Source organism: Pristiophorus japonicus, chromosome 7, assembly GCF_044704955.1.
Source record: "Pristiophorus japonicus isolate sPriJap1 chromosome 7, sPriJap1.hap1, whole genome shotgun sequence".
Classification (NCBI taxonomy): domain Eukaryota; kingdom Metazoa; phylum Chordata; class Chondrichthyes; family Pristiophoridae; genus Pristiophorus; species Pristiophorus japonicus.
Window position 1 is genome coordinate 229,777,889 of NC_091983.1, and position 22,520 is coordinate 229,800,408.

Genomic DNA, 22,520 nt, shown 5'->3' on the forward strand with positions numbered 1-22,520 from the left:
TTGTACAAATGTTCCAGGTGTTGGGATCCCAGCTGTTTCCCAGTGTCGGTACAGATGTTCCATGTGTTGGGATTCCAGCTGTTTTCCCAGTGCTGGTACAGATGTTCTGGGTGTTGGGATTACAGCTGTTTTCCCAGTGCTGGTACAGATGTTCTGGGTGTTGGGATTACAGCTGTTTTCCCAGTGTTGGTACAGATGTTCCAGGTGTTGGGATCCCAACTGTTTTCCCCCCAGCTGCCCGCTGTATCAGACAGATGCTCTGATAGGCTGATCAGTCAGTATTGGGACCCAATGTGATGATTGTCTCCTGACCAGAGTCTGTTTCCCATCGATCATCTCTTCCTTCTCCCATCAGTTCCCTGTGAGGAGAGAAATAAAATCAATGCATTTCGGAACAGGTGCTGCTCCTGACCTTCGACCCCCACCCTCCAACACCGCCTCCCATTAGCTGCAGCGTTACACAGAAATAATCACCAGTTGGGAATCACCGCAGCCAATAGGAGGTGGCTAACTTTTGTTAATATACCAAATGAGACAAATGAACAATTATCCTATTTTAGTGATGTTGGTTGAGGGATAAATATTGCTCAGGATACTGGGGAGAACTCCCCTGTTCTTCTTTGAAATAAAGCCAGGGGATCTTTGATGTGAAGCTGAGAGGGCAGACGGGGCCTCGATTTACCGCCTTGTTCGACAGTGCAGTGCTCCCTCAAGACTGCCCTCAGAAAGTGCAGCATTCCCTCAGTACTGTCCCTCCGAAAGTGCAACACTCCCTCAGTACTGCCCCTCCAAGGGTTCAGCACTCTCTCAGTACTGCCTCTGTGACATTGCTTCAGTCCTTCAGTACTGCCCCTCCGATACTGCAGCACTCCCTCAGTACTGCCCCTCCAACAGTGGTGCACTCCCTCAGTACTGCCCCTCCGACAGTGCAGCACTCCCTCAGTACTGCCCCTCCGACAGTGCAGCACTCCCTCAGTACAGCCCCTCCGACAGTGCAGCACTCCCTCAGTACTGCCCCTCCAACAGTGGTGCACTCCCTCAGTACTGCCCCTCCAACAGTGGTGCACTCCCTCTGTACTGCCCCTCCGACATTGCAGCGCTCCCTCAGTACTGCCACTCCAACAGTGCAGCACTCGCTCAGTACTGCCCCTTCGATTGTGCAGCGCTCTCTCAGTACTGCACTGGGAGTGTCAACCTGGATGCTGGGCTCGAGTCTCTGGAGTGGGATTGAGTCAGCTCCTTCAGCAAAATCTATTCTCCTTCCTCCATTATCGCACCTCAATCTCAGAGCTCTCACTGGAAAAGCAAAATTATTCTACTTCTTAGTGCAATCAAGCAGACGCAGCATGGATTCATGAAGGGGAAATCATGTTTAACTAATTTACCGGAATTCTTTGAGGATATAACGAGCATGGTGGATAGAGGTGTACCGATGGATGTGGTGTATTTAGATTTTCAAAAGGCATTCGATAAGGTGCCACACAAAAGATTACTGCAGAAGATAAAGGTACGCGGAGTCAGAGGAAATGTATTAGCATGGATAGAGAATTGGCTGGCTAACAGAAAGCAGAGAGTCGGGATAAATGGGTCCTTTTCGGGTTGGAAATCGGTGGTTAGTGGTGTGCCACAGGGATCGGTGTTGGGACCACAACTGTTTAAAATATACATAGATGACCTGGAAGAGGGGACAGAGTGTAGTGTAACAAAATTTGCAGATGGCACTAAGATTAGTGGGAAAGTGGGTTGTGTAGAGGACACAGAGAGGCTGCAAAGAGATTTAGATAGGTTAAGCAAATGGGCTAAGGTTTAGCAGATGGAATACAATGTCGGAAAGTGTGAGGTCATCCACCTTGGGAAAAAAAACAGTATAAGGGAATATTATTTGAATGGGGAGAAATGACAACATGCTGCGGTGCAGAGGGACCTGGGGGTCCTTGTGCATGAATCCCAAAAAGTTAGTTTGCAGGTGCAGCAGGTAATCAGGAAAGCAAATGGAATGTTGGCCTTCATTGCGAGAAGGATGGAGTACAAAAGCAGGGAGGTCCTTCTGCAACTGTATAGGGTATTGGTGAGGCCGCACCTAGAGTACTGCGTGCAGTTTTGGTCACCTTACTTAAGGAAGGATATACTAGCTTTGGAGGGGGTACAGAGACAATTCACTAGGCTGATTCCGGAGATGAGGTTACCTTCTGATGATAGATTGAGTAGACTGGGTCTTTACTTGTTGGAGTTCAGAAGGATGAGGGGTGATCTTATAGAAACATTTAAAATAATGAAAGGGATAGACAAGATAGAGGCAGAGAGGTTGTTTCCACTGGTCGGGGAGACCAGAACTAGGGGGCACAGCCTCAAAATACGGGGGAGCCAATTTAAAACCGAGTTGAGAAGGAACATCTTCTCCCAGAGGGTTGTGAATCTGAGGAATTCTCTGCCCAAGGAAGCAGTTGAGGCTAGCTCATTGAATGTATTCAAGTCACAGATAGATAGATTTTTAACCAATAAGGGAATTAAGGGTTACGGGGAGCAGGCGGGTAAGTGGAGCTGAGTCCACGGCCAGATCAGCCATGATCTTGTTGAATGGCGGAGCAGGCTCGAGGGGCTAGATGGCCTACTCCTGTTCCTAATTCTTATGTTATGTTCTTACACTTTAAAAAGTTGCCCCTTTAAACACTGACAGATTCTGTGTTTGGTGACCCTCCCACGGCCTGTTTTATGACACAAGGTGTTACTCTGGGCTGTGACTGATATACAGACTAGTAACGGGGATATTTATAATCTTTTTTCTACAATGAATTCAATGAGCTTTTGCAAACTGCTCCACCGCGAGCAGGAATAGTCTCTGAATGTCTCACTTCCTCCCCCGTAATGCTGTTCCACTTCAGCTCAAGCATCACAATCCACAGTCACCTTCTGGGCCTGACGTCACTCCTCCTGCTCAAACCCCAACACACACTCACCGTCTCCAGTCACACCCGCAACACACACTCACCGTCTCCAGTCACACCCCAACACACACTCACCATCTCCAGTCACACTGATTTACGCTCCTGTGAAGCGCCTTGAGATATTTTACTGGGTTGAGGCGCTATATAAATGCAAGTTGTTATACAATGCGTTTCTTCATTGTACAGATTGCTGCAGCGCTCCGATACAATGCACAGCTCTCCTGTACAATGCCTGCAATCCTCAGCTACAATACACTCTTATCCAATGGAAGATTGCTGCTCTAGAATGCATACAGAATCGTCCTCTCCAATTCTCCAGCCCTCCGATACAATCCACACAGGAACCAGTCTGATCCCCGCGCCAAGCCGCCAATCGCTGTTGGAAACAGCAAGGCGATCCCGGGAGATCCCGGGACAGAGTCTGAATCACTCTGGGGGAGATCAGCGAGCTTCGGGCGCGGCGAGGTCCCGGAGCCAGCTCCGCATTGCTCAGCAACAAGTCCAGGAGCCTCCTCAATGGACCAGAGGAGTTTAGCACAGAATCCGCACTCAAGGGGAGGGAAAGAGAGAGAAGGGGAGAGGGAGAGGGAGGGGGAAACAGAGGGAGGTAGAGAGAGGGAGAGGGGGGGAAAGAGGGAGGGAGAGGGAGGGGGGAAAGAGGGAGGGAGAGGGAGGGGGGAAAGAGGGAGAGGGAGGGGGAAAGAGGGAGAGGGAGGGGGGAAAGAGGGAGGGGGAAAGAGGGAGGGAGAGGGAGAGAGAGTTCGGGAGAGGGATGGAAAGAGAGGGAGGGAGATGACGAGAGAGGGAGGGAGAGAGAGGGAGGGAGGGAGAGGGAGCGAGAGAGGGAGGGAAAGAGAGAGGAGAGATTGAGGGAGAGGGAGAGATTGAGAGAGAGAGAGAGAGAGAGGGAAAGAGAGAGAGAGAGGAGAGATTGAGCGAGAGGGAGGGAGAGAGCGGGAGGGAGAGGGAGGGAAAGAGAGAGGAGAGATTGAGGGAGAGGGAGAGATTGAGGGAGAGAGAAAGGGAGAGAGGGAGAGAGAGGGAGGGAAAGAGAGACGAGAGAGATTGATGGAGAGGAAGCGAGAGATTGAGGGAGAGGGGAGAGGGAGAGAGAGAGAAAGGGAGAGGGGAGAGAAAGAGGATGAGGGAGAAAGAGAGTGAGAAAGGGAGAGAGAGTAGAGAGATTGAGGGAGAGGGATATTGAAGGAGCGAGAGATGGAGAAAGAGCGGGAGTGGGGAGAGAGGGATGGGAACAAAAGAGAAAGACACAGAAGTGAGGAAAGGGAGTGAGAAATCGAAAGAGAAAATTTGACTGAGAGAGAGAGAAACAGAGAAAGAGAAAAGGGGAAAGAAAACGAGAGAGAGAGAGAAATCGCGATCCCGAGACTCACAGAGAGAGAAAACTGAAATCTCAATCCAGGGGCTCAGACTGGGAACGTCGCCCCAGCTCAGCATTCCGCGCGGTCCTAAAGCCCGCCAAGTTCCACTGTCCAATTACTTGGCTGCCCCAATCAAAATGAATCGGATATTCAGCTCGGTTGTGAGCTGGAAAAAGTGTTCTGCTGTTATTTAAATATAAAAATCCACATGAAATGCGGTAATGAGAGATTTAATAATATGGGGGAGGGGAGCTGACAGGGAGCTGTCCCTGTCCAGCCCATTCCCCATCCCATAATATCTCTCTGCCCCTGTCCAGCCCATTCCCCATCTCATAATATACCTGTCCAGCCCATTCCCCATCCCATAATATCCCTGTCCAGCCCATTCCCCATCCCATAATATCCCCCTGCCCCTGTTCGGCCCATTCCCCATCCCATAATATCCCTCTGTCCCTGTCCAGCCCATTCCCCATCCCATAATATCCCTCTGTCCCTGTCCAGCCCATTCCCCATCCCATAATATATCTCTGCCCCTGTCCAACCCATTCCCCATCCCATAATATCCCCCTGCCTCTGTCCGGTCCAATCCCCATCCCATAATATCCCTCTGTCCCTGTCCAGTCCACTCCCCATCCCATAATATACCTCTGCCCCTGTCCAGCCCACTCCCCATCCTATAATATCCATCTGTCCCTGTCCAGCCCATTCCCCATCCCATAATATACCTCTGCCCCTGTTCAGCCCATTCCCCATCCCATATCTCTCTGCCCCTGTCCAGCCCATTCCCCATCCCATAATGTCCCTGTGCCGGGCCCTTGGACCTTCTGAACCATTACCCACCCCTCCTGATCTGGGACATCCGCAGATTTCCCGCTCCGAAGCCTCAGTGACCAACACACCCAGTGCCCCGATCGCAGAGACTCGCCGAATAAACTTCTGTCCTTCAGGCATCTCAATTGTTGCAGCAGCAACTCCTCAGCCCGTCAATCCGGATCAGAGCGTCGCCACACACCCAGATCGAGCTGCTTCGGATCGCTGGCTGGACCATCGACTCGATCAGACCCTCGGCCGTGCGGTTAGATACGGTGAAAGGAATTCTCTCCCAAACTCTGCTCCACACTGTTCCCCCAAGGAACAATGTACAACAATCAATGTGTCCGTTTGATAAACCCCAGGACAATACAAGCAATAGCTCGCGATTTATTGGTATTTAGAGAGACTTCGGTAAACTGATCCTTAGATTAGATTCAAAAGATATTTGAGGACAAAGAAATCGATCCAAATATAAACAGAGCTTCAAAATTCCATACTCTGCTGTCACTGAAATAAAACTGGGATCTATGCAACGCCTCGATTTTACAATTCTCATCCTTCCAGGGCCACGCCCCTCCCAATCTCTGTAACCCTCTCCAGCCCTACACCCCTCCCTATCTCTGTAACCACTCCCATCATACACCCCTCCCTATCTCTGTAACCCCATCCAGTCCTACACCCCTCCCTATCTCTGTAACCACTCCCATCATACACCCCTCCCTATCTCTGTAACCCCATCCAGCCCTACACCCCTCCCTTTCTCTGTAACCTCCTCCATGTTACCTGTGAAAAAAATTCCGGGTCGCGCGACCTTTTCAAAATACCGTGCATGTGCAGCCGTGCACCTTCCAGGGGAATGTGGGACTGTGCTGGGATACTGGGCTGTGTCCCACAGGGGAATGGGGGACTGTGCTGAGATACTGGGCTGTGACCCACAGAGGAATGGTGAACTTGCTGGGAGACTGGGCTGTGACCCACAGAGGAATGGGGGACTGTGCTGGGATACTGGGCTGTGACCCACAGGGGAATGGGAGGCTGTGCTGGGATACTGGGCTGCGTCCCACAGAGAAATGGGGGACTGTGCTAGGATACTGGGCTGTGTCACACAGAGGAATGGAAGGCTGTGCTGAGATACTGGGCTGTGTCCCACAGGGGAATGGGGGACTGTGCTGGGATACTGGGCTGTGTCCCACAGGGGGATGGGAGACTGTGCTGGGATACTGGGCTGAATCCCACAGGGAAATGGGGGACTGTGCTGGGATACTGGGCTGTGTCCCACAGGGGAATGGGGAATATGCTGGGATACTGGGCTGTGTCCCACAGGGGACTAGGAGACTGTGCTGGGATACTGGGCTGTGACCCACAGGGGAATGGGGGACTGTGCTGGGATACTGGGCTGTGTCCCACAGAGGAATGGGAGACTGTGCTGGGATACTGGGCTGTGTCCCACAGGGGAATGGGGGACTGTGCCGGGATACTGGGCTGTGTCCCACAGGAGAATGCAGTGTGAGAGGATTAAACACTTACAGTGACAGTTCCATTCTGCAGTCAGTGATCGAGAGTAACCAGGTTACCATCAATCTGCAGTCAGTGATCGAGAGTAACCAGGTTACCATCAATCTGCGGAGCTCCAGTCACAAGCCAAGCTCTCAAGCAATGAATATTTGCTGATAAAGGAATGAATTATTTATGGTCTGGGACTGAATAAAGTCACATTGCATTTTTATCACATGAGAATCTGGAGTTTTTTTCATTCATTTTATGTTCCTGAAGGTTGAAGGATGTTGGTGCTGGGACAGAAACATATCCCCATTTCATTACCCAGTGTCGGCATCAAACATTCCCAGGGCAGGTACAGCACGGGTTAGATACAGAGTAAAGTTCCCTCCACACTGTCCCATTAAACACTCCCAGGGCAGGTACAGCACGGGTTAGATACAGAGTAAAGTTCCCTCTACACTGTCCCATTAAACACTCACAGGGCAGGTACAGCACGGGTTAGATGCAGAATAAAGCTCATTCTACACTGTCCCATCAAACACTCCCAGGGAAAGTACAGTACGAATAGATACAGAGTAAAACTCTCTCTACACTGTCCCATCAAATACTCCCAGGGAAAGTACAGTACAGATAGATACAGAGTAAAACTTCCTCTACACTGTCCCATCAAACACTCCCAGGGCAGGTACAGCACGGGTTACATGGAGAGTATGGTGAAACAGGCTCGAGGGGCTGAGTGGCCTCTTCCTGTTGCTATGTAACTAGGGATGGGCAGTAATGCCAGCCTGGCCAGCGACATCCACATCCTGAGAATGAATTAACGATGATTGTCTGTTGATTTCCCACTACACACACCGTGATTTCCCTGAATCACTCCGTGTGATATTAGTCCCAATTCCCCAACTCCCAGCTCTGCTCATTTCACATGATTTACAGCACTACACTAAGAACATAAGAACAAAAGAAATAGGAGCAGGAATAGACCATTTGGCCCCTCGATCCTGCTCCGCCATTTAATAAGATCATGACTGAATTGATCATGGACTCAGCTCACTTCCCTGCCCGCTCCCCATAACCCTTTATTCCCTTATCGTCAAAAATCTGTCTATCTCCACCTTAAATATATTCAATGATTCAGCCTCTACTGCTCTCTGGGGCAGAGAATTCCACAGATTTACAACCCTCTGAGAGAAGAAATTTCTCCTCATCTCAGTTTTAAATGGGCGGCCCCTTATTCTGAAAATATGTCTCCTAGTTTTAGTTTCCCTATGAGTGGAAACATCCTCACTGCATCCACCTTGTCGAGCCCCCTCATTATCTTATATGTTTCGCTAAGATCACCTCTCATTCTTCTGAACTCCAATGAGCATAGTCCTGACCTACTCAACCTATCTTCATAAATGAACCCCCTCATCTCTGGAATCAACCTAGTGAACCTTCTCTGAACTGCCTCCAACGCAAGTATATCCTTCCTTAAATACGGAGACCAAAACTGTACGCAGTACTCCAGGTGTGACCTCACCAATACCCTGTCTAGTTGTAGCAGGATATCTCTGCTTTTATACTCCATCCCCCTTGCAATAAAGGCCAATGTGTAAAGGGTGAGATAAATGAGCAAAGCTCGATGGAATTCGATCCTCGATGGACAGCCCGATCTATCAAAATAAAAAGTAGGAGAATTGAGAAACGTGACGGGAAACATCAGCTGAGGCCGAGACTCGGGGGCAGAGCGTAATCTGAAATCTGCCGTCATTTATTGTCTGTCCCCAGGGAACAAAGGCAGTCGTTTCACTCTGAACGAGAACCAGGTCTGAAACCCTCCAGCTCTGGGCCGCAGACAGTAAAGAAAGAAAGGACTTGCATTTCTATAGCGCCTTTCACCACCTCAGGACGTCCAAAAGTGCCTCACAGACAATGAAGTATTTTTGAAGTGTAGTCACTGTTGTAATCTAGGAAACGTGGCAGCCAATCTGCACACAGTAAGATCTTCATCAAGAATGCAGTGAGATCTTATACATTTAACTGAAAAGACAGATGGGACCTCGGTTTAACATCTTATCTCAATGACGGCACCTCTCAGTATTCTCTCAAAACTGCCTCTCCAACAGTGCAGCGTTCCCTCAGTACTGCCCCTCCAACAGTACAATGCTCCCTAAGTACTGCCCCTCCAACAGTGCAGCTCTCCTTCAGTACTGCTCCTCTGACAGTGCAGCTCTCCCTCGGTACTGCCCCTCTGACAGTGCAGTGCTCCCGCAGTACTGCCCTGCTGAATCGAGCACTCCCTTAGTACTGCCCCTCCGACAGTACAGCGCTCCCTTAATACTGCCCTTATGAATCCAGCACTCCCTCAGTACTGACCCTCCTATAGTGCAGCTGGGAGTATTGCACTGGGAGTGTCAGCATTAATTATGGGATCTGGAGTGGGACTTTAACCCACGACCTTCTGACTCAGAGGCGAGGGTGCTGCCCACTGAGCCATGGCTGATATCTAATTAGTGCCAAACTCACTATTTCCACCACCGGCGCACCATGGTTGCAGAGTGTACCATCTACAAACGCACTGCAGCAACTCGCCAAGGCTTTTTCCCTTCAAACACTCCCTCCCTCACAGCCCTGTGAGAGAACCTTCACCACACGGACCGCAGTGGTTTAAGAAGGTTCACCACCACCTTCTCAAGAGCGACTTGGGATGGGCAATAAATGCCGGCCTTGCCAGCGACGCCCACATGCAGAGAATGAATGAAATGGTTCTCCCTCCTGCCTGCCCTCTGTCTCTGTCCTGCTGTGGGTATCAGGAACAAACCATCGATTTTCTCCACAATTGCAGAGAATGTCAATGAATGAAATGACTGCCCTGATCTCAGCATCCCAGCAACATCAGTCACTGCTCCTACAGCGCCGTTTACATTGAATTAAAAGGTTGGTGTTTAATTGTAAAAATTTTTTTTAAATGTTTTATTCATTGCCAATCTTTCCAATTCTTTGTCAGATCAACTTGTCAGATCATAAACGCCAAAGGTCACCTTACGCCCAAACAAAGATCACTCTGCGCCAATGATTTTGCTCTTAGCCAAAAGGCCTAGAGCCAAGGCTGCACCGTTCCTGGAAGTACTGCAATACCAGGTTCGTGCATGGAGTTGAATGGGACGTCCCCCACCCATCTCCATGGAGGTGGACAGGGCAAGCCCCCCACCCACCTCCTATTTCCAAAAAGCATAGGAGAACCACCTTCCTGATCCAGGGAGAACCACTTTCTGGTCATGGTTACTCCCCTGTCAGGTCAGTTACGCATGATCTTAGCCAAAAGGCCGAGAAGGGGGCAGGTTGCTAGCGCTGTTGGGGAGGGTTTCAACTAATTAGGCTGGGGATGGGCAACAGGATGTATCATTAGTCATGGAGGCCGGGTCATTGAATATATTAAAGGTGGAGAGAGACAGATTTTGAACGACAAGGGAGTGAAGGGTTATGGGGAGTGGGCAGGGAAGTGGAGCTAATTCCAAGATCAGATCAGCCATGATCTTATTAAATGGCGGAGCAGGCAAGAGGGGCCAGTGGCCTACTCCTGCTCCTATTTCTTATATTAGAAAGGAGAAACAAGGTGCACGAAGGATTGGGGAGACAGATAGCACTAGAGTAAGAAATAGTACGATATTCGGTAGGGTCAGACTAAGAAAGAACACAAGAAGGTGTAAGAGCGGTTTACAGTGCATGTGTGTGAATGCATGAAGTGTGGTAAATGAGGTTGGTGAGCTGCAAGCACAAATAGACAGATGGGAATATGATGTTGTGGCGATAACAGAGATCTGGCTCAATAAAGGGCTGGATTGGGTATTAAATATTCCTGGAAATAAGGTGTTCAGGAAAGAAAGGGAAGGAAAGAAAGGAGGTGGGGTGGCAGTATTGATTAAGGAGATTATTACAGTGCTGGAAGAGAGGATGTCTTGAAGGGGTCAAGGACAGAATCTATTTGGTTAGAGTTGAGAAACAATCGAGGTGCCATTAAACTACTAGGTGTATTCTATAAGTCACCAACTAGTGGGAAGGATATAGAGCAGCAAATCTGCAGGGAAATTACAGAGAGGTGCAAGAACTATAGAGTACTGATAGTAGGGGACTTCAACTATCCTAATCTAGGTGGGATAGTAATAGTGTAAAGGGCAGAGAAGGCGAAGAATTTCTGAAGTGTGTTCAGGAGAACTTTCTTGAACAGTACGTTTCTGGCCCAATGAGGAAGGAGACATTGCTGGATCTGGTTCTGGGAATGAGGTGGGTCAAGTAGAGCAAGTGGCAGTAGGGGAGGATATAGGGAACAGTGATCATAGTATCATAAGGTTTAGATAGGGAGCAATCTAGAGTAAAAATACTTAATTGGAAGAAAGCCAATTTCAGTGGGTTGAGATTGTTATGTCCAGAATAGAGTAATGTGATTGAGTACTGTCGACGTGAGTAAGTGTGACCAAAGTCTCTTTATTCTAACTTCAGAGTGTTGGAACAGCATGGGAGGCCTGCTTATATACAGTGCTCCCAAGGGATGCTGGGATCCCTTGGAACTCCAACAGACATGCCCTCTGGTGGCGGTAGAATGCTGGTTACACAGGGTTGCATATATAACATCACTCCCTCCCAAAGTCAATAGTACACTTATTTACAGGGTGAGACGATCTGGGGCTTTTCGCTCTCTTGTTAATCACCTCGGTACAAATGCAGGTGCAGGTGAGTTGGTTGGTTCTTCACTGGGCTGCTGCGCAGCTGGTCTTGCTGGGCTGCAGAGGGTGATGAGTTCAGCTTCATGATCAACCGTGATGTCGGTTGCCACTTGTGTGTGCGTCGGAGGGTCGAAATTGGTGGTGTCCTCTTCAGGATGCTCATGGCTTTCTGTGAATCGCAGTTTGGTTTAGTCCAAGTGCTTTCTGCAAGTTAGTCCATTTGCGACTTTGACCTGAAACACCCTACTCCCTTCTTTGGCCACGAGAGTGCCAGCAAGCGATTTTGGACCATGTCCATAGTTGAGTACAAATACAGGGTCATTGACTTCAATATGGCATGACAAACTTGCGCGATCATGGTACATGCTTCGTTGATGCCGCCTGCCCTCGACATGATCATGGAGATCAGGGTGGACTAGAGAGAGCCTTGTGTTCAGTGCCCTTTTCATGAGCAGTTCGGCATGGGGAACCCCGGTGAGAGAGTGGCGTCTGGTAGCTGAGCAGGACTTGGGACAGGTGGGTCTGCAGGAAGCCTTCCGACACGTGTTTCAAGCTTTGCTTGATGGTTTGGACTGCCCGTTCTGGCTGGTGATTGGATGCGGGCTTGAACGGGGCAGATGTGACAAGCTTGATCCCATTGCAGGTCATGAATTCCTTGAATTCAGCGCTGGTGAAGCACGGCCCATTGTCGCTGACAAGGACATCAGGCAGGCCATGTGTGGAAAACATGGCTCGTAGGTTTTCGATGGTGGCAGTGGACGTGCTTTCAGATATTATTACACACTCAATCCACTTTGAATAAGCATCCACAACAACCAGGAACATTTTGCCTAGAAACGGGCCAGCGAAGTCAACGTGGATCCTAGACCACGGTTTGGAGGGCCGTGACCACAAACTTAGCGGTGCCTCCCTGGGTGCATTGCTTCGTTGAGAGCAAGTGTTGCATTGGCGCACGCAATACTCCAAATCTGAGTCAATGCCAGGCCACCACACATGGGATCTGGCTATTGTTTTCATCATTACTATGCCAGGGTGGGTACTGTGTAGGTCGCGTATAAATGTTTCCCTGCCTTTCTTGGGCTAAACCACGCGATTACCCCACAAAAGACAGTCCGCCTGTCTGGACATTTCGTCTTTACTCCGCTGGAACGGCTTGATCTCTTCATGCATCTCCACTGGGACGCCGGACCAGCTCCCATGGACAAGGGACAGGAAAGGATCCTGGCTGGTCCAGCTCCTGATCTGGTGGGCCGTAACGGGTGACTATTCATTTTCAAATGCATCGATCACCAAGAGCAAGTCTGCAGGCTGTGCCATTTCCACACCGGTGATGGGCAATGGTAGCCGACTGAGGGCGTCAGCGCTGTTCTCTGTGCCTGGCCTGTGACGAATTATATAGCTATATGCAGACAGCTTGAGTGCCCATCTTTGGATGCTAGCACAGGCATTGGTATTGATACCTTTGCTCTCTGAGAATAGCTATATGAGTGGCTTATGGTCAGTTTTTAACTCAAATTTAAACCCAGATACTGATGCATTTTTTTTACCCCGTAAACGCATGCTGGAGCTTCTTTTTCAATCATGCTACAGGCCGTTTCGGCCTTGGACAAGCTCCTGGATGCATTAGCGACCGATTGCAATGTTCCCAATTCGTTTGCTTGTAACACACACCCGACCCTGTACGAAGACACATCTCAAGCTAGCATTAACATTTACAAGGATCATGCAGGACAAGCAGTTTGTTCGAACATAACAGATTTCGGGCTTTCTCAAAGGCTGTCTCTTGTGATTTCCCCCATACCCAGCCATGTCCCTTGCGTAGCAACATGTGTCGAGGTTCGAGCAAGATGCTTAACCTGGTTAGGAAATTACCAAAATAATTGAGGAGTCCCAGGAACGACTGCAACTCCGTCACATTCTGTGGTCTCGGCGTGTTCTTGATGGCCTCCATCTTGGCGTCAGTGGGTATGATGCCATCTACCGCAATTCTTCTCCCTAAGAACTCGACCTCTGTCACCAGGAAAACATACTTCGAGCGTTTAAACCTGAGTCCCACATGATCTAGCCGAATTAGAACCTCTTCCAGGTTCTGCAAGTGCTCGATGGTGTCCCGACCTGTGACCAATATGTTGTCCTGAAAAACCACGGTGCGTGGAACCGACTTTAGCAGATTCTCCATGTTCCTTTGAAAAATAGCCGCTGCCAATCGAATTCCAAACAGGCATCTATTGTAGATGAACAGACTTTTGTGCGTGTTGATGCAGGTGAGGCCTTTCGAAGATTCCTCCAGTTTCTGCGTCATGTAGGCCGAGGTCAGGACCAACTTGGTGAACACCTTTCCTCCTGTCAGCGTCGCAAATAGGTCATCTGCCTTGGGTAGTGGGTACTGGTCCTGCGGCGAAAAACAGTTAATCGTTTATTTATAGTCGCCGCAAATTCTGACCGTGCCATCGCCCTTGAGAACCGGAACAATCGGACTGACCCACTCGTTGAACTCCACCGGCGCGATGATGCCCTCTCGTTGCAGCCTGTCTAGCTCGATCTCCACTTTCTCTCACATCACAGATGGCACTGTCCGTGCCTTGTGGTGGATGGGTCATGTATCGGGAATCAAGTGGATCTGCACCTGTGACCCGAGAAACTTCCGATGCCTGGCTCAAACAACGACGAAAACTTGCTCAGAACCTGGGCACATGAGGCGTTGTAGATGGACGAAAGCGCTCGGATGTCATTCCAATTCCCACGGATTTTTCCCAGCCAGCTTCTGCCGAATAGTGTGGGGCCAGCTCCCAGTACTATCCAGAGTGGTAGTTCGTGCACTGCTACATCATAGGAGACTTTTACTGCTGCACTGCCAATAACAGGGATCAGTTCTTTAGTGTAAGTTCTCAGCTTGGTGTGAATGGGACTCAGCTTGGGCCTGTGTGCCTTGTTGCACCACAGCCTGTCGAAGGCCTTTTTGCTCATGATGGACTGACGAGCACCCATGTCCATTTCCACGGATACTGGAATTCCATTTAGTTCAACTTTTAACATGATCGGTGGACATTTCGTGGTGAAGGTATGTACCCCATACACTTCTGCCTCCTCGGTTTGAGTCTCTAGTTCAGTTTGATCCGCCATGGATCTGTCTTCCTCTGCAACGTGGTGGCTTGCAGAGTTTGCAGCTCGTCTGCACATTCGCTGAAGGTGTCCCATTGTTCCACAGCCTTTGCACGCATCGTGTTTGAAGTGGCATTGATGGGTTCGATGATCACCTCCACAGGTGTTAACTGCCTCGCATTAACGCTTGATAGTGGTGTCTGAGTCATCTGAGGTCATGCAGCTGCAGGCGTGTACATTCTGCCATATGCATTCCTGCCTGAAAACGACGTTACTTCGTGTACAGTACTTGCCGAAACATCTTCATGCTGCGAAATTTGTTTGGTGTTCTGTCTGGAGGACATAAATGCCTGGGCTATTGTTATGGCTTTGCTCAGGTTCGGTGTTTGAACAGTCAATAGTTTGCGAAGGATAACCTCATGGCCAATGCCAAGCACAAAAAAGTCTCTTAGCATTTGCTCCAAGAATCCATCAAATTTGCCATGTCCCACAAGGCACCTTAGTTCGGCAACGTAGCTCACCACTTCCTGGCCTTCAGACCGTTGACAAATCGATACCTTGCCATCAGAATGCTCTCCTTCGGATTTACATACTCCCGGACCAGCGTGCACAGTTCTTCATACAATTTGGTTGTTGGTTTCACCACAGCAAGAAAATTCTTCATGAGGCCATAGATTGTTGCCCCGCAGACGGTGAGGAGTATCGCCCTTCGTTTGGCAGCATTCTCATTCCCTTCCAGCTCATTGGCCACGAAGTATTGGTCGAATTGTTCCACGAAGGTCTCCCAATCGTCCTCTTCTGAGAATTTCTCCAGGATACCAAAAGTTCTCCGCATTTTCGCATGATGGTGCGTTATCTTGTCGCCAGTTGTTATGTCCCGAATAGAGTAATGTGATTGAGTACTGTAGACGTGATTAAGTGTGACCTTAATCTCTTTATTCTAATTCCAGAATGTTGGTACAGCATGGGAGGCCTGTTTGTATACAGTGCTCCCAAGGAATGCTGGGATCCCTTAGGACTCCAACAGATATGCCCTCTGGTGGCGGTAGAATGCTGGTTACATAGGGTTGCATACATAATAGATATGGTCTGTGTAAATTGCAACGTGTGGACACATGGCTGATGACATTTAATGCATAAAAGTGCGGAGTGATACATTTTGGCAGGAAGAACGATGAGAGGCAATATAAACTATAGGGTACAATTCTAAATGGGAGAGACCTGGGGGTATATGTCGACAAACCATTGAAGGTGGCAGGGCAGGTTGAGAAAGCCGTTGAAAAAGCATAAGAGATCCTGGGCTTCATCAATAGATGCATAGAATACAAAACCAAGGAAGTGATGATGGATATTCCAGGATACTTAAATTGGGAACTAAATATTCCAGGATACTTAAATTAGGAATTAAATATTCCAGGATACTTAAATTAGGAATTAAATATTCCAGGATACTTAATTTTTAGAAGAGATAGGGAAAATGGAAAAGAAGGATGGGGAGCCCTGATAATACATAGAAACATACATTGAATCATACATAGAAAATAGGTGCAGAAGTAGGCCATTCGGTCCTTCGACCCTGCACCACCATTCAATAAGATCATGGCTGATCATTCCCTCAGTACTCCTTTCCTGCTTTCTCTCCATACCCCTTGATCCCTTTAGCCATAAGTGCCATATCTAACTCCCTCTTGAACATATACAATGAACTGGCATCAACAACTCTCTGCGGCAGGGAATTCCACAGGTTAACAACTCTCTGAGTGAAGATGTTTCTCCTCATCTCAGTCCTAAATGGCCTACCCCTTATCCTCAGACTATGTCCCCTGGTTCTGGACCTCCCCAACATTGGGAACATTCTTCCTGCATCTAACCTGTCCAGTCCCATCAGAACTTTATATGTTTCTATGAGATCCCCTCTCATCCTTCTAAATTCCAGTGAATAAAGACCCAGTCGATCCAGTCTCTCCTCATATGTCAGTCCCGCCATCCCGGGGATCATTCTAGTGAACCTTCGCTGCACTCCCTCAATATCAAGAATGTCCTTCCTCAGATTAGGAGAACAAAACTGAACACAATATTCCAGGTGAGGCCTCGCTAAGTCCCTGTACAACTGCAGTAAGACCTCCCTGTTTCTATACTCAAATCCCCTAGCTATGAAGGCCAACAAACCATTTGCCTTCTTCACCACCTGCTGTACCTGCATGCCAACTTTCAATGATTGATGTATCGTGACACCCAGATCTCATTGCACCTCCCCTTTTCATAATCTGCCACCATTCAGATAATATTCTGCCTTCGTGTTTTTGCCCCCAAAATGGATAACCTCATATTTATCCATATTATACTGCATCTGCCATGCGTTTGCCCATTCATCTAACTTGTCCAAGTCACCCTGCAGCCTCTGAGCATCCTCCTCAGAGCTTACACTACCACCCAGCTTAGTGTCAGCTGCAAACTTGGAGATATTACACTCAATTCCTTCATCTAAATCATTAATGTAGATTATAAATAGCTGGGGTGCCAGCAGTGAGCCCTGCAGCACCCCACTAGTCACTGCCTGCCATTCTGAAAAGGACCCATTTATCCCGACTCTCTGCTTCCTGTCTGCCAACCAGTTCTCTATCCACGTCAGTACATTACCCCCAATACCATGTGCTTTAATTTTGCACAACAATCTCTTGTGCGGGACCTTGTCAAAAGCCTTTTGAAAGTCCAAATACACCACATCCACTGGTTCTCCCTTGTCCACTCTACCAGTTACACCCTCAAAAAATTGTCGAAGATAATAAAGGATGGGATAAAGACAGTAGAGAGAAAGGATCTTAGCTCGGAAAATCAAGAAGTAGAATCAGTTTGGGTGGAGCTAAGAAACAGCAAAGGGCAGAAAATATTGGTGGGAGCTGTTTACAGGCCCCCATGCTGTAGTTGTAATGTAGGGCAGAGTATAAATCAGGAAATTAGAGGCGCATGTAACAAGGGTAATACCGTAATCAAGGGGGACTTCAATCTACATACAGACTGAGCAAACCAAATCTGTAGTAATAATGTGGAGGACGAATTTATGGAATGTGGACAAGATAGTTTTCCAGATCAGTATCTTGAGGAACCAATTAGGGAACAGGGTATTTTACATCTAGTATAGTGCATTGAGAAATGGTTCATTAATAACCTTGTATTAATGGGGCTCTTCAGGAAGAGTGACCATAATATGATAGAATTTTATCTAAGTTTGAAAGTGATGTCGTTAAATCCGAAACTCGGCTCTTAAATCTAAACAAAGCAACTACATAGGTATGAGGGGTGAGTTGGCTCAGGTAAATGGGGAAACTATATTAAAATGTATGATGGTAGACATGCAATGGATAGAATTTAAAGAATTAATATATAATTTACAACAAATATACATTCCTTTAAAACACAAAAACCCCACAGGATAAGTAGTCCAACCGTGCCTAACAAGAGAAATTAAATATAGTATTAGCTCAAAGGAGGAGGCTTATAATGCTTATAATGTTGCCAAAAAGAGTAGTCAGCCTGATGATTGGGAGAATTTTAGGATTCAGCAAAGGACTACAAAGGAATTGATAAAGAAAGGGAAAATAGAATATGAGAGTAAACTGGCAAGAGACAAAAAAACAGACTGTAAAAGCTTCTATAGGTATGTAAAAATTAAAAGATTAGCAAAAGTTAATGTGGGTCCCTTGCAGGCTGAGACAGGAGAAATTATAATGGGGACTAAGGAAATGGCAGAGAAATTAAACAAATAATTTGTATCTGTGTTCACGGAAGAAGACGCAAGAAAGCTCCCGGAAACGGTGGAGAGTTGGTAACCATTGGACACAGATTGAAGGTGAATGGCCTCCTCCTGAGCTGTATCATTCTATGATTCTATTACATTACAATTATATTACATTACAATTCTATTACGAGACTTTTCACCAACTAGCGAATCTAAAGGCCAAAAAGGAGATAAGAGTCGCTGTTAATGATACGGAGAATCTTAAATAACAGATTCTCCTTTCCGCAAGTGACTGATCCGACCATTAGAAGGAAATCCGAGATCTTACTCGCTCTCAGAAAATGCGTCTGGCCGTGTAATTTCATATTTCTCAATGTTGTTGACATTTCAGTGAATGAAATCTCAGTGTGGCCGCCTTTATCTGTGGGCCTGGTCTCCAGCTTGCTCCAACCAGCTCCTATTGAGGGTTAGTTGTTGTTTTGCACAGGCCCAAAGCCTGTGATTGAGGCCCATCGATTTAACACAAAGGGCACGAAATTGCCCCTTTCCTTAAAGCCTGTTACCACCGCAAATCAGCGGCCAGGCTGCGGAGTGGAATGTCCGCTGACTTTTGGTGGAATGGCCGCTGATAGCCCAATTGCCCTCCCGAGTTTTCCTGGCGGTGCCACGATTCCCCACTTACCACTCCACTGCTGCCGATCCATCTTAAACGTGTCATCACCGTGTGCATCGCCGATCTAACCTCCCCGACAGCGACAATCCCCTCGGAAAATCTTCGGCCTGCCTGATGGTGACAAAACAAGCTTTTCCCAGTGGTCCAGTGAGGCTGTGGCCTTCTGCAGCGGCGGTGCAGCTTCCGTTAAAGGGGAGGGCGCACTGCCGCCATGTTTTTTTTGTCAGCCGACGAACATGTTGGCCCGACAATTATGTCCCCGGGTTCAGCAGGGCCACCAACAGGCAGCCTGATACACCCTCTTGAGTGTCAGGTCGCTGGCCCGGCTGAAACCCTCCCTGGTGGCCCAGTGGGTCGAAGTTTTGAAATCGTGGTGAAGCAGCGCCATGATGATGTCATCGCGGTGGTGACTCCGCACCGCCCCCAACTTCCACCCCTCAGTTGCTGTCACCGCCATGTCTTTGCCCCTCAGATGTAATCACTGCCCCCACTAAGACCGACTTCCGGATCAAAACAAACAAAACCAGTCAAATGTCGCTCAACAGACGAACTGAATCGCAGCTGCGGTAAAAACCACAGAAACAGGGTTCTGGGCGGGGGGCAATTTCTACCCCTAAGATTCTGGACAGAAAACGGAGCAGGAAATGATGGGCCTCCCCCAGCCTTTGGGCCTGGGCTACGGGTGAACTGAGATCAGGGACACAAGCCTCCTATTGGCCCAGTCACTGCGGCTCTGAGTCTCCTTACTGAGCGAGACATGGAGTGCAGTTTCAAAAGCTGTTTTTATCCATTAAAATGAACCATGTAATAAAGTAATAATGCTGACAGGATAATGTTACCGCGCTGAGCACTGATTATGGGCTGTTGAGTGTGTCTGGAGTTTGTAATGAACACACTTCATGCAATCTCTCTTTCACCAGCTGACGATTATTCCACATTCCCCAGTGAATATATTTCCATGTTCAGTCGCTGTTTGTGTGAACTGATCACATTCTCCAGTCAGCTTTGTGAATAAATCCACTTCCAATCGTCCTCCGCCGCTGATCGGAGGCACCTTAGGGAATGAGTCGTGTGTTGGAATCATTCAAATATACGTAGAATGTACAGCACGGAAACAGGCCATTCGGCCCATGCCGGTCCATGCCGGTCTTTATGCTCCACTCAGTCTCCTCCCACCCCTCTTCATCTCACCCTGTCAGCATATCCTTCTATTCCTTTTTCCCTCATGTGTTTATCTGACTTCTGTGTGTTGTGTGATTGCACTGCTATAGTTAGGGTTAATATCCAAGGTTAATATTCAGTGTTAATATCCAGGGTTAATATCCATAGAAATATAGAAACATAGAAAATAGGTGCAAGAGTAGGCCATTCGGCCCTTCGAGCCTGCACCACCAATCAATAAGATCATGGCTGATCATTCACCTCAGTACCCCTTTCCAGCTTTCTCTCCATACCCCTTGATCCCTTAAGCCGTCAGGGCCATATCTATCTCCCTCTTGAATATATCTAATGAACTGGCTTCAATAACTCTCTGCGGTAGAGAATTCCACAGGTTAACAACTCTGAGTGAAGATGTTTTTCCTCATCTCGGTCCTAAATGGCTTACCCCTTACCCTTACCCCTGGTTCTGGACTTCCCCATCGTGAACATTCTTCCTGCATCTAACCTGTCTAGTCCCATCTGAATTTTATATGTTTCTATGAGATTCCCTCTCATTCTTACTAACTCCAGTGAATACAGGCCAAGTCGATCCTTTCTATCCTCATATGTCAGTCCTGCCATCCCTGGAATCAGTCTGGTGAACCGTCGCTGCACTCCCTCAATAGCAAGAACGTCCTTCCTCAGATTAGGAGACCAAAATTAACACAATATTTCAGGTGAGGCCTCAGCAATGCCTGTACAACTGTATTAAGACCTCCCAGCTCCTATAGTCAAATCCCCTAGCAATGAAGGCCAACATGCCATTTGCCTTCTTCACCGTCTGCTGTACCTGCATGCCAACTTTCAATGACTGATATACCATGACACCCAGGTCTCAGTGCACCTCCCTTTTTCCAAATCTGCCGTCATTCAGATAATATTCTGCCTTCATGTTTTTTGCCCCCAAAGTGGATAACCTCACATTTATCCACATTATACTGCATCTGCCATGCATTTGCCCACTCACCTAACCTGTCCAAGTCACCCTGCAGCCTCTTAACATCCTCCTTACAGCTCACACCGCCACCCAGCCTAGTGTCATCTGCAAACTTGGAGATATTACTTCATCTAAATCATTGATGTATATTGTAAATAGCTGGGGTCCCAGCACTGAGCCCTGCGGCACCCCACTAGTCACTGCCTGCCATTCTGAGAAGGACCCGTTTATCCCTACTCTCTGCTGCCTGTTTGCCAAGCAGTTCTCTAACCACATCAATACATTACCCCAATACTATGTGCTTTAATTTTGCACCCTAATCTCTTGTGTGGGAACTTGTCAAAAGCCTTTTGAAAGTCCAAATACACCACATCCACTGGTTCTCCCTTGTCCACTCTACTAGTTACATCCTCAAAAAATTCTAGAAGATTTGTCAAGCATGATTTCCCTTTCATAAATCCATGCTGACTTGGACTGATCCTGTCACTGCTTTCCAAATGCGCTGCTATTTCATCTTTAATAATTGATTCCAACATTTTCCCCACTACTGATGTCAGGCTAACCGGTCTATAATGCCGTTTTCTCTCTCCCTCCTTTTTTAAAAAGTGGTGTTACATTAGCTACCCTCCAGTCCATAGGAACTGATCAGAGTTGATAGACTGTTGGAAAATGATCACCAATGCATCCACTATTTCTAGGACCACTTCCTTAAGTACTCTGGGATGCAGACTTTCAGGCCACGGGCATTTATCGGCCTTCAATTTCCCTAATACAATTTCCTGACTGATAAGGATTTCCTTCAGTTCCTCCTTCTCACCAGACCCTCGGTCCCCTCGTATTTCCGAAAGGTTATATGTCTCTTACTTCGTGAAAACAGAACCAAAGTATTCGTTCAATTGGTCTGCGGTTTCTTTCTTCCCCATTATAAATTCACCTGATTCTGACTGCAAGGGACCTACATTTGTCTTCATTAATCTTTTTCTCTTCATATAGCTATAGAAGCTTTTTCAGTCGGTTTTTATGTTCCCAGCAAGCTTCCTCTCATACTCTATTTTCTCCTCCTAATTGAACCCTTTGTCCTCCTCTGCTGAATTCTAAATTTCTCCCAGGCCTCAGGGTTGCTTCTTTCTCTGGCCAATTTACATGCCTCTTCCTTGGATTTTACACTATCCCTAATTTACCTTGTTAGCCACGGTTGAATCACCTTCCCCGTTTTATTTTTACTCCAGACAGGGATGCACAATCGTTGAATTTCATCCATGTGATCTTGAAATGTTTGCCATTGCCAATTCATCATCAACTCTTTAAGTATCATTCACCAGTTTATTCTAGCCAATTCACGTCTCATACCATCGAAGTTACATTTCCTTAAGTTCAGGACCCTTGTCTCTGAATTAACTGTGTCACTCTCCATCTTAATAAAGAATTCTACCATATTATGGTCACTCTTCCCCAAGCGGCCTCGCACAACAAGATTGCTAATTAGTCCTTTCTCATTGCACATCGCCCAGTCTAGGATGGCCAGC

At 47.7% G+C, this 22,520-nt stretch overlaps 1 pseudogene; it reads right to left on the reverse strand.

The window, feature by feature from the left end:
• Positions 1 to 9,723: 9,723 nt before the first annotated feature.
• LOC139267546 (U2 spliceosomal RNA) lies at positions 9,724 to 9,957 on the reverse strand (annotated as a pseudogene).
• Between the last annotated feature and the right edge of the window lie 12,563 nt (positions 9,958 to 22,520).